This window comes from Lactuca saligna, chromosome 1, assembly GCF_052625555.1.
Source record: "Lactuca saligna cultivar CGN05327 chromosome 1, ASM5262555v1, whole genome shotgun sequence".
NCBI classification, from domain to species: domain Eukaryota; kingdom Viridiplantae; phylum Streptophyta; class Magnoliopsida; order Asterales; family Asteraceae; genus Lactuca; species Lactuca saligna.
In genome coordinates, this window is record NC_136417.1 from 63879615 (window position 1) to 63892925 (window position 13311).

Below are 13311 nucleotides of genomic sequence, written 5' to 3' on the forward strand. Positions count from 1 at the left end.
TCCCATCAAAATATCAGAGTACAATCCCAGTAAATCTCATAAATGCGGAAACCGAAGAGTGTGTGTATGACGTGCCGCTACCGCGCCGGCTCCTTCCCCTTCGATGCAGAGGTACCTGAAAACAAAACTGTAAACGTAAGCACAAAGCTTAGTGAGTTCCCCCAACGTACCGCATACCATACAAACACATAACATACGTACTGCCAGGCTATTCTGGGGTGCCTGACTACCCGGTACGGCCATTCTGGGGTGCCGACCTACCCATACGGCCATTCTGGGGTGCCGTCTTACCCGTGTCAAGCCATTCTGGGGTGCTGACTACCCATGTCAAGCCATTCTGGGGTGCTGACTACCCATCGGTCCTAACAACCGATCCTCGGGGACTATTTCACCCCCTACTACTACGATCACATATAACATAACAAGCCAGCATGCATACATATCATCACGTACTGTCAGACGTATCTGGGGTGTCTGACTACCCTTCGGTCCTAACAACCGAACTCTACTACTATCACATACAACATATCATGCTAGCATATAACATGTCAGGTAATAGCAAACTTAGATGATATCACAAAGACAATCATCTATCATACATCTCCTACTGGTGGGTCGGCATTGTGGCCTTAGACCCACTGCTACTGGAAGGTAACTCACCTCAAAGTAGCTGCTGAACTGATCGGGAACTAACTGGCTGCTGCTGCTCCGGGAGTCCTCCGGCTGCAATTTCCACGACATACTCAATCAAACACTGCTAACTGTCCTTTAGGTAAAATGACCATTTTACCCCTGGATTAGCTCTAAGCCAAAGCTGGAGTCAACTTTCAGTTGACCCGACTCGCCGAGTCCCTAGCAAACCAATGTCCTGGGTCCCTGGTTCTACTCGTCGAGTCGGGCTATGACTCGACGAGTTCACCTTCTAACTGTCATTCAACACCTTCATCCTACTCGCCGAGTTGTATGAACAACTCGTCGAGTTCATCTTCATCCGATGAACACTTTATACTAAGACTCGCCGAGTTGTATGAACAACTCGCCGAGTCTGTTCTTGATCTATGAAGATTGCCTTGGACTCGCCGAGTCAGGGCATTGACTCGCCGAGTCCTAACATGGGTGAGTTCGGCTCCCAACTCACCGAGTCACCCCCTGTGACTCATGGCTCAACTCGACACATGAAGAAGGGACCAAATCGGTGACTCGCGACTAGACTCGCCGAGTCACCTATGCGACTCGCCGAGTCGTCGCCATGCACTCCTTAAATATACCGATTTGCTCGATTCCAGTCCATACCATTCATAGATGTGGACTTCTAGGACACGAATCACACGTAAAGTTTCCAACTTTACGTGTGGATATTCACCAACATGGATTATAGGGCTCAAAATGTCTCAAAAGGGTAGATCTAGGGCTAACAAACCTCATGGGGCCAAAAAGCTAACAGATCTGAGCTCCTGGAGCTCGATCTTGCATAGATCCAAAGGCCAAACGCCTTATTACCACATATAATGCACATACAAACTTGGAGAATTGACCAAGAAGGACCCAAATGAAGTTTTAAGCATAGAATCAAGGGGAAAACGGGTTATACCTCAAAGGAAATGTTGAAATGACACAAAGATGGCTGATCTCCTTCTCCTCTTCTTGATCTACTCCTCTTACTCTTCAAAACCTTCAAGAACAAACCAAGAACACCTCAAACTCTCAAGGTAAAAAGGGAAAACGATGTAGGGGGAGTTCTGGGGGTGAATGGGGACGAGTTGGGGCGGAATGAGAGTTTAAATAGGGTGCAAACCCTTGAAACTTAGGGTTTCATCCCGCAGCGGTGACTCGCCGAGTCCAGGATGTGGACTCGTCGAGTCGCCTACTTAAAACGTGTCCTGAGTCTCGTCCCTACTCGGCGAGTCGGACCCTATGACTCGCCGAGTCCAAGGCTAAATTAGGGCAATGCTCAAATAAAATTCACATACCGGAAACCAGGTGCTACAAATCTCCCCCACCTATTTTAGACTTCGTCCTCGAAGTCTGCTACCTGGTCCTGAAACAGCTCGGGGTAGTGCTCCATCATCTCGTCTACCGGCTCCCAAGTCCACTCTGAACCCTTGCGGTGCTGCCATTGCACCTTCACTAGCTCCACCCTCTTGTTCCTTAAATCCTTCGACTTCCTGTCGAGGATTGCGACTGGGCGCTCAATGTAGTTCAGGTTGTCATCAACCTGAATATCCTCCAAAGGTACTACTGCAGAATCGTCCACTAGGCACTTCCGCAACTGCGAAACATGGAAAGTGCTGTGGATCTGGCTAAGCTCGGCTGGCAAATCCAGCCTATATGCTACCTTGCCCACCCGGGCTAAGACCCTGAACGGTCCGATGAATCGCGGGCCCAACTTGCCCCGCTTCCTGAATCGGATGACGCCTTTCCACGGCGACACCTTCAGGAGGACCATATCCCCGACCTGGAACTCTAAATCGGATCGACGCTTGTCGGCATAACTTTTCTGCCGACTCTGAGCAGTCTGAAGCCTGCTCCGGACCTGCTGGATCCTCTCAGTCGTCTTGAGCACCACTTCGGTGCTTCCCATAACTCTCTGGCCAACCTCACCCCAGCATATCGGGGTCCTACACCTCCGTCCGTACAACATCTCGAAGGGAGGGCGGTCGATACTCGCGTGATAGCTGTTGTTGTAGGAGAACTCAGCCAAAGGAAGATAGGTATCCCAGCTACCACCGAAATCCAGAACACACGCCCGCAACATGTCCTCCAAAGTCTGGATGGTCCGCTCACTCTGTCCATCTGTCTGCGGGTGAAAGGCGGTGCTGAAATGCAGACGAGTGCCCAACTCGTCATGGAATCTCTTCCAAAACCTGGAAGTAAAACGCACATCCCTGTCCGAGATCACCGATACCGGCACCCCATGCCGTGCCACAATCTCCCTGATATAGATGTCGGCCAATTTCTCGGCCGATATGCTCTCCGGAATCGGAATAAAGTGAGCACTCTTGGTCAATCTATCCACGATGACCCAAATCGAATCCACTCCACGCGCGGTCCTGGGAAGCTTTGTGATAAAATCCATCGTGATATCTTCCCATTTCCACAGTGGAATATCCAACGGCTGCATCTTGCCATGCGGTCTCTGGTGTTCGGCCTTGACCTTCCTGCAGGTCAAACATCGCTCGACATACCATGCCACATCCCGCTTCATGCAAGGCCACCAATAATCCGGACGAAGATCCCTATACATCTTCGTCGCCCCGGGATGAATAGAAAATCGGGACTTGTGCGCCTCCTCCATCAAAATCTGACGCACACCACCGAGATACGGCACCCACACCCTATGGTGTAGTGTCAATAACCCTCGGCTATCATAATCGAAGGAGGAAACCTGACCTACTACACGCTCGCTCTTCCGATGCTCCTCCTTGATAGCCTCCTGTTGAGCCTCCCGAATCTGCTCCAACAGGGGAGTCACCACAGTCATCCTCAAACAGGCGTCCCTGATCGGCGCCGTCTTACGGCTAAGCGCATCGGCCACCACATTGGCCTTCCCCGGGTGGTAAAGGATCTCGCAATCATAATCCTTCACCACATTCAACCACCGACGCTGCCTCATGTTCAGATTCGGTTGATCCATGAGGTACCTCAAGCTCTTGTGGTCCGTGTAGATGGTACACCGAACCCCATAGAGGTAATGTCGCCAAATCTTGAGGGCAAATACCACCGCCCCCAACTCCAAATCGTGCGTCGGGTAGTTCGCCTCGTGAGGCTTGAGCTGCCTCGAAGCGTAAGCAATGACATGCCCCCTTTGCATCAGCACCGCGCCCAACCCAGAAATGGACGCATCACAATAAACCACGAAATCCTCTACGCCCTCTGGCAGGGCTAAGATCGGCGCCTCGCACAATCTCTGTCTCAGCGTCTCAAATGCAGCTTGCTGCTCGGGTCCCCACCGAAAGACCACGGCTTTCTTCGTCAGCCGCGTCAGGGGCACGACTATCTTGGAGAAATCCTGGATAAATCTCCCATAGTAGCCTGCCAATCCTAGGAAGCTCCAAATCTCAGATGGAGACTTCGGAACCTCCCATCTCATCACGGCCTCGACCTTGGCCGGATCGACCAGAATCCCGTTCTGGTTGACGAGGTGTCCCAGAAATTGCACCTCGCGCAACCAAAACTCACACTTGGAGAACTTGGCATACAAGCTCTCCCTCCTCAGGGTCTCTAACACCTCTCCCAAATGCTCCTCATGTTCCTCCCGGGTCTTGGAATAAACCAATATATCATCGATAAAGACTATCACAGACCGATCCAGCATCGGTCTGCATACACGGTTCATGAGGTCCATGAACGCGGCAGGAGCATTGGTGAGCCCAAACGGCATCACCACGAACTCGTAATGGCCATAGCGCGTCCGAAACGCGGTCTTCTGCATATCCTCCTCCCTGACCCTCATCTGATGATAACCCGAACGCAAATCAATCTTGGAGAACCAAGATGCTCCCTGAAGCTGGTCAAATAGGTCGTCAATCCTCGGAAGCGGGTAACGGTTCTTCACCGTTACCTTGTTCAGCTCCCGATAATCTATACACATCCGATGCGACCCATCCTTCTTCTTCACAAACAGGATCGGGGCTCCCAGGGCGAACTGCTCGGCCGAATAAATCCCTTGTCCAGCAGCTCCTGCAGCTGCGTAGACAACTCCTGCATCTCGGGAGGAGCCAACCGATATGGTGCTTTGGCTATCGGAGCCGCACTGGGAATGAGGTCAATCCTGAACTCCACCTGTCGCTCCGGAGGTATCCCAGGTAGTTCCTCCGGGAAAACATCAGCAAAATCTCGAACCACCGGGACCTCGCTCACGGTCGCCTTACCCGCCTCCCGGGTATCCATCACATACGCGACATAACCCGCGCATCCCTGCTGGAGGTAGCGCCTAGCCCTCGCTGCTGAACATACAGTGGGTCCACACTGCGGCCGCTCTCCATGAATCACTAACTCTCCCCCGCTTGGGGTCCTGACTCGCACTAGCTGCTGTGCGCAATCTACCACTGCCCCATTAGGGCTCAGCCAATCCATACCAATAATCACCTTGTTCCCGCGCAATGGAATGGGAACCAAATCTACCAGGTAACGCTCCTCAAACAGTCGCAGGACACAATCTCGAAACACCATCGACGCTCGAACCGATCGATCGTCGGCAATCTCTACCTCTAACGGGCAATCTAACTCGCCTGAAGTCTCATGAAATCTCTTGCTAAGAGCAAGAGAAACGAACGATCGGGATGCACCCGAGTCGAACAATACCTGAACCGGGATGCCGTTCACATGGAACGATCCTAATACACATGTATACACACGGAGCACATATCAATATCATAACAACGTAAAATAAAAGATAGAAGGAAGGAATCATACCCGTCACCACATCGGGCGCGGCGCGTGCCTCCTCAGCAGTCAACTGAAATGCCCGACTCCTCACCACTGGAGCCTCTGCCTTGCCCTGACGGCCATCCGTGATCCGCAGGGTCGCTGGAGCTGGCGCCTTCACTGGCGCTGAAGCTGTTAACATGGGGCAATTGGCCTTCTTGTGGCCCCTCTGGTTGCAGTGGAAACACAGCAACTCCGATGTCTGAATAACTGTCGCAGGAGCAGTGCAATCCCTGCTGATATGCCCAAACTTGCCGCACTTGTAGCAGCCTGACGATCCCATCCTGCACGCCCCCTCGTGCGGCCTGCCACACCTCCTGCAGCGGCTCGGTCCCGACTGGCCTTTCGGCCTCCCATCTGATCCCTTGGGCTTCTTCCCCGGAGCCCCTGATGCCTGACCATCCTCAAGTTTCCGTTTCCGGATGTGCTCAAAATCTATCTCTCTCTCCCTAGCCCTGGCAATCATGGAGTCCAGGGTAGGGCAAGCCGAAAAGCTGACATGCTCCCGAATGTCAGCCCGTAGCATATCATGGTAACGAGTCCTCCTCATATCCTCGTCACCTGCGTACTGGGGCACCAATAAAGCCCTCTCTCGAAACTTGGCGGTGATCTCCGCCACGGTCTCTGTCGTCTGCATCATGTCTAAGAACTCCCTGGCCAGCTGCTGAAGCTCGACTGCTGGCGCAAACTCTGCCCTGAACCTAGCCAAAAAGTCCGACCAGGTCATTGCCTCGATAGCCGAGGCTCCCAACGAGTCACCCACTGACTCCCACCAATCTCGGGCCCGGTCCCGCAAGCACCCTGCTGCGTATCTCACCTTCGACCCCTCGGGGCAGAAGCTGGTCAACTGGGCGGACTCAATATCCGCAATCCACCGCCTGGCGACAATGGGGTCCTTCACCCCATGGAAATCCGGCGCACCACTGCCCCTGAAGTCCTTGAAGGACAGTGTGCGAGATCCTGACTGGCTAGAGGCCAAGTCGCTCCTGAATGCCCGTAGGCGATCCTCCATCAACTCCACGATCCCTTCCTTGATCGACCCAAAGATGATGGGGGTCGACTCAAGGATGCCTCTAGTGATCTCCGACGTGATGAACTCACGTAGCCTCTCCTCAATCGGCTCGGTGCCAGATCCCGAACCTGACCCCTCTCCTGACCCGCCATCTGTCGGTCTCGGTCGAAGTACCACCATTCTGCAAAACATCATAATAATCATTAGTGGTACTGCTACTTTCTGAGGGATCTCAACTACTTACAGGTTCCTTGGTCTCGTCTTGGCCTTCCTCGGCTCGGGTACGGATCCTCTGCTTTCAGTAGTACGGGCCCATACTACCTTCCACATCTATCCGTACCTTCTCCGAGGAATTCCTCGACTCCACCAACTCCCCTCTACTACTGCTACTCTCTGATATTCTCATCCTAGGCTTGCCTTAGGGAAAACTCAAGTTCAACACAACTGGTCCTCAGTTGCTGTAGGTCTCCTCATAATGCCAGTTAGCCACCACCTAAACACCATCACATGCGATGGGGATTAGATAATCCTTCAAGTAGAAGGTCCGTCCCTACAACGGTTGGACTCAAACAAGAGCTGCGCAATAGGGCCAGTTCCAACACTTTGGGATTATTCAACCCTGATTACATGTGGTGTGACGTGTTTACCTAGTGGCTCACTCCCATTACTCAGGATCCCACCAAGCACGAAGCAAGCAGCATTCGGATAAGGAAAAACAGACTCAAGCCAAAACTGTTCTTAGAACAAGAAACGACACTTAACATAGGATGCTAAGCTCATACTACCAGGCATAACCTAAACAGGCTATCCTACTGCTGTCTACTCAATTCTAGCATGCAATATTCAATAAGCTGTAGCAAATAAACAGGCACATAAGGCATCACTCCTAGATCCTTAGCCTATTCTAGCATGCAATATTCATAAAGCTGATAATCATAACATAAACTTGTATGGGTACTATGGGGAATACTTACTTGAGCTCGGCCGGTCGCGCACGTCACACACTTTACTCTTTCTTGTGACTCTTTTCCGGGTCTTTAAAAAAACAATTTCTTTTGTAAAAATCTTTCAATCCCTCGATTTGAGTCCAAACACTCCCGAAGGCATGTCCGAATCCCTCAAACCAGGGCTCTGATACCAACTTGTAACGACCCAATTTTTACGTCCGAAAATTTCATTTTTAAGATATTACTTTAGAAAACATTAATAAATAAAAACATTGTTTGTTCACACCATAACACATTGCAACCATGTTCTAAAAAGCCAAGCCGTACATCCCATCAAAATATCAGAGTACAATCCCAGTAAATCTCATAAATGCGGAAACCGAAGAGTGTGTGTATGACGTGCCGCTACCGCGCCGGCTCCTTCCCCTTCGATGCAGAGGTACCTGAAAACAAAACTGTAAACGTAAGCACAAAGCTTAGTGAGTTCCCCCAACGTACCGCATACCATACAAACACATAACATACGTAATGCCAGGCTATTCTGGGGTGCCTGACTACCCGGTACGGCCATTCTGGGGTGCCGACCTACCCATACGGCCATTCTGGGGTGCCGTCTTACCCGTGTCAAGCCATTCTGGGGTGCTGACTACCCATGTCAAGCCATTCTGGGGTGCTAACTACCCATCGGTCCTAACAACCGATCCTCGGGGACTATTTCACCCCCTACTACTACGATCACATATAACATAACAAGCCAGCATGTATACATATCATCACGTACTGTCAGACGTATCTGGGGTGTCTGACTACCCTTCGGTCCTAACAACCGAACTCTACTACTATCACATACAACATATCATGCTAGCATATAACATGTCAGGTAATAGCAAACTTAGATGATATCACAAAGACAATCATCTATCATACATCTCCTACTGGTGGGTCGGCATTGTGGCCTTAGACCCACTGCTACTGGAAGGTAACTCACCTCAAAGTAGCTACTGAACTGATCGGGAACTAACTGGCTGCTGCTGCTCCGGGAGTCCTCCGGCTGCAATTTCCACGACATACTCAATCAAACACTGCTAACTGTCCTTTAGGTAAAATGACCATTTTACCCCTGGATTAGCTCTAAGCCAAAGCTGGAGTCAACTTTCAGTTGACCCGACTCGCCGAGTGGATCACCACTCGCCGAGTCCCTAGCAAACCAATGTCCTGGGTCCCTGGTTCTACTCGTCGAGTCGGGCTATGACTCGACGAGTTCACCTTCTAACTGTCATTCAACACCTTCATCCTACTCGCCGAGTTGTATGAACAACTCGTCGAGTTCATCTTCATCCGATGAACACTTTATACTAAGACTCGCCGAGTTGTATGAACAACTCGCCGAGTCTGTTCTTGATCTATGAGGATTGCCTTGGACTCGCCGAGTCAGGGCATTGACTCGCCGAGTCCTAACATGGGTGAGTTCGGCTCCCAACTCACCGAGTCACCCCCTGTGACTCATGGCTCAACTCGACACATGAAGAAGGGACCAAATCGGTGACTCGCGACCAGACTCGCCGAGTCACCTATGCGACTCGCCGAGTCGTCGCCATGCACTCCTTAAATATACCGATTTGCTCGATTCCAGTCCATGCCATTCATAGATCTGGACTTCTAGGACACGAATCACACGTAAAGTTTCCAACTTTACGTGTGGATATTCACCAACATGGATTATAGGGCTCAAAATGTCTCAAAAGGGTAGATCTAGGGCTAACAAACCTCATGGGGCCAAAAAGCTAACAGATCTGAGCTCCTGGAGCTCGATCTTGCATAGATCCAAAGGCCAAACGCCTTATTACCACATATAATGCACATACAAACTTGGAGAATTGACCAAGAAGGACCCAAATGAAGTTTTAAGCATAGAATCAAGGGGAAAACGGGTTATACCTCAAAGGAAATGTTGAAATGACACAAAGATGGCTGATCTCCTTCTCCTCTTCTTGATCTACTCCTCTTACTCTTCAAAACCTTCAAGAACAAACAAAGAACACCTCAAACTCTCAAGGTAACAAGGGAAAACGATGTAGGGGGAGTTCTGGGGGTGAATGGGGACGAGTTGGGGCGGAATGAGAGTTTAAATAGGGTGCAAACCCTTGAAACTTAGGGTTTCATCCCGCAACGGTGACTCGCCGAGTCCAGGATGTGGACTCGTCGAGTCGCCTACTTAAAACGTGTCCTGAGTCTCGTCCCTACTCGGCGAGTCGGACCCTATGACTCGCCGAGTCCAAGGCTAAATTAGGGCAATGCTCAAATAAAATTCACATACCGGAAACCAGGTGCTACACCAATCCTGTCCCGCCCTGTTAAAAATATAACTTTTAAAATAAAGTCAAAATTAGCCTACATAGTTTAAACGAAAGTTGTAGAGTGCTTTCCCACCTACGCGTGGATATAAAGAACGTCAAAAACGAAGCTCGTATGCGAAAGATACGAATTTTTAAAGTTTGTAGTCGAATTTGCGAAGCTGAAGAGAGAAACGACGACATGGCAACATCTGAACCCTCCATCGTTGATCAGTGCACGCTTCGGATTTGGACACGTCTCCCTTCGCATTATGCCCCGTGTACAAGATCCGGTACACCCAGCGTACCTTCGGCCTTATCCTTCTGAGACGAGTGCGAGACAGCTGGAACAAGGTGGCAGTCCTATCCGAAGCTACGCGGCGTGTAGCTGCTGAACGCCCAACGTTCCTAGAGGGCTCGCATGCTATAAAAGGGGGCAAGGGTTTCCGGATTTTTCACACCAAATCTCATTCTCTCTCTAGTTTCTTTCTCTCTCTAGCTCCCCAAACCACCCCTAAGCCTTAGGAAAAATACCTAGCACCTAAAAGAAGTCCCGAGGCTCCCGGAGTCCCGAGAAAAAAGGGACTTTTAGTTTTGGAAACGCTGCTTCGAGCAAAGCCCGGTTTTCTTTACAATCCGCTGTAAGTGAGCTACGCTTACGCAATTTTTAATATAGCTTTAAAATAATTATAGTAATGTTATTAGGTCCTTAAAATAATTATTTGGGCTATTATTATGAGTTATATAAGTATTGTTTAACGCTTATATAATAGTAATAATAGTCAGACTATTAATTAGTCGCGAGTATCGTTAGACTAAACCCTAGTGGTAATGATACTAGGTTTTATCGAAGGAAAATTGTTTTGAGAGTATCGAAGCGCTGTCCAAGTGCTCAGTCGCCACCTTTCAGGTAAGTGCATAGTTACTTTCATCTTACACATAGATATGAAGTATTTTATGTAAACTACGTGATATGTGTGCATATTATCTGAATACTTGATGTCTATGCTGGATGAACGTTTTTATACATGTTTTAAATGATTTAAACTGTATACGTATTTTATATATACGAATATGTTGGATATGACATGGGTAGATGAATGATGAGAGATAAAAGATGATGTGACTAAACATTGGCAGCTATAGACTTAGTGCCTAATAAACAACATCGGCAACTATGGACTTGGTGCCTATTGGACAAACACTAGTAGCTATGGACTTAGTACCTGTTAGGAATTGGTAGCTATGGACTTAATACCTACTAGATAAACACTGGTAGTTATGGACTTTGTGTAACGCCCGCAGATCCGGGCTAGTCAATTTAGAGGCAATAGGGGTCGAAAATGACTTTTCGACAAAAGATTATTTAGAATAAATAATATTAACCAAGTTGTAGAATATGTCACAAGGTTTCCGTACATATAAAGAGCGCCGAAATGCGAGTTATAACGAAGAAGTTATGGCCCGTCGAAGTTTTACGGCAAAACCGGCACGGCACCGGGAAGCGTAAATAGTGAATTTACGATGGACGACTTTTTAGCCTTAGTGATCTAAATGAAATTCGTAGAATATGTTAAAATAAGAGCGTCGATAAAAAGAACGCCCAAATCTGACTTCGTATGAGGAAGTTATGATTTTTCTAAGATTCGGCTTAGCAGTGTACAGCCCGAAACTCGAATTTTAGTTCGAGCGGTTTTTGGCTTACACGACCTAAATGAGAGTTGAAGATCTCATTAATAGGAACTCAACGGTAAAAAGACAGACGAAAACGGAGTCCGTATGAAGGAGTTATGAATTCTTCGCGGTCATTTAACAGTCTAAACGCCTCCTACTGTTAAATTTGAGATCGGTCGAGAATTAGCTGACGGAGTCTAAACGAAATTTTTAGATCTTGATTTTACCTACGCGTGGATATAAAGAACGTCGAAAACGGAGCTCGTATGCGAAAGTTATGATTTTTCTAAGTTTGAAGGCTGATACGCGATAAGGGGTGACGTGGCACCACCAGAATTGGACACGTGGCACCACCAGAAGGCCACCACATGGACCAACTCGATGAGTCATGACTCAGACTCGGCGAGTCCATCAGATTCCTCCCCTATAAATAGAGGTGCCGGGTTCCATTCATTCTCACACCTTCAAACCCTTCTTTCTCTCTCTAAACTCTCTCTCTAAGCCTCCCTAACCCCCTAAAGCCTAGGGTAACTCCCTAGCACGAGGCGGAAGCTCCGGAGCATCCGACGGCTCCGAGAAAAAAGCCTTTCGGCTCGGGAAACGCTGCTCCAACGAAGCCCGGTTTTGCGAAAAACCCGTTGTAAGTGAGCTACGCCTACGCTAGTTTTAATATAGCTTCTAATTAATTATAGTAACATTATTAGGACCTGAAAATAATTATTTGGGCTATTATTATGAGTTATATTGAGTGTTATTTAATGCTTATATAATAATAATAATAGCTAGACTATTAATTAGACACGGTTATCGTTAGACTAAACCCTAGTGGTATTGGTACTAGGTTTTATCGAAGGAGTTTGTTTTGAGAGTATCGAAGCGCTGTCCGAGTGCTGAGTCACCACCTACTCAGGTGAGTGCATAGTTACTTTCAGCTTACACATAGATATGAAGTATTTTATATAAATTATGTGCTGTGTGTGTATATTATCTGTATATTTGCTATCTATGCTGGATGAATGTTTTATACATGTTTTAAATGATTTAAACTGTATATGTATTTTATATCTACAAAATGTGTTGGGTAAAACATGGGTAGATGAAATAGTTGTTTTGTGATAACACGATGTTGTCAGTGATCCAGTCATCTAGTGGAGTATAGATGAAGACCATGGGCGATACTAGATGGTCCGATGGAACGCTAGTAAGCTCGTAACCTGTAGGTGTTTTTGAACTAGGTGCTCATTAGGTATTTTGAACTGAGTGTGTTCACTACGTATCTTTGAACTGAGTGTGTTCACTAGGTATTTTGAACTAAGTGTGTTCACTAGTTACTTTTGAACTAAGTGTTTACCAGATGTTTCGGACTACGTGTTCACCAGATATATTCTATAAGCCTTGGTAATGATGGACTTCGTGTCGATTCCTTAGGATGATCCTTAGGAATAAATAAACGAGGAATAGCTGATTCTTAGGGTAGATCCTTAAGACTAAAGAAGATAATGGGGATGGGTAATTGGGTTGATTGTTTGATTGTTTAAACATAATAATTATATTATTGTGGGTTGAAAACCCTATGTACTCACCAGGTTTCCCAACCTGACCCACTCAGTTTATTTATATCACAGGTGTTGATATGAAGTCACTTTACACTGAGAGATTTAAAGAGATGTAGATCACTAGTGTAAATAAATGTAAGTTCTGTTTATGCTTATGTTTTTGTATTAACGATGACATCCCAAACATTTTGAAATGAATAAAATACGTTTCTTCGAAAATGTTTTAATAACGTATTTATCGTATTTTTCTGGGAACAAATTCCGCAGTATTTTTATTAAAAGAAGTACTCTAATTTTTATAAAGCATAAACAAAATCAGTCTTTTCTGGCCGTAAAAATGGGGATGTCACACTTTGTACCTG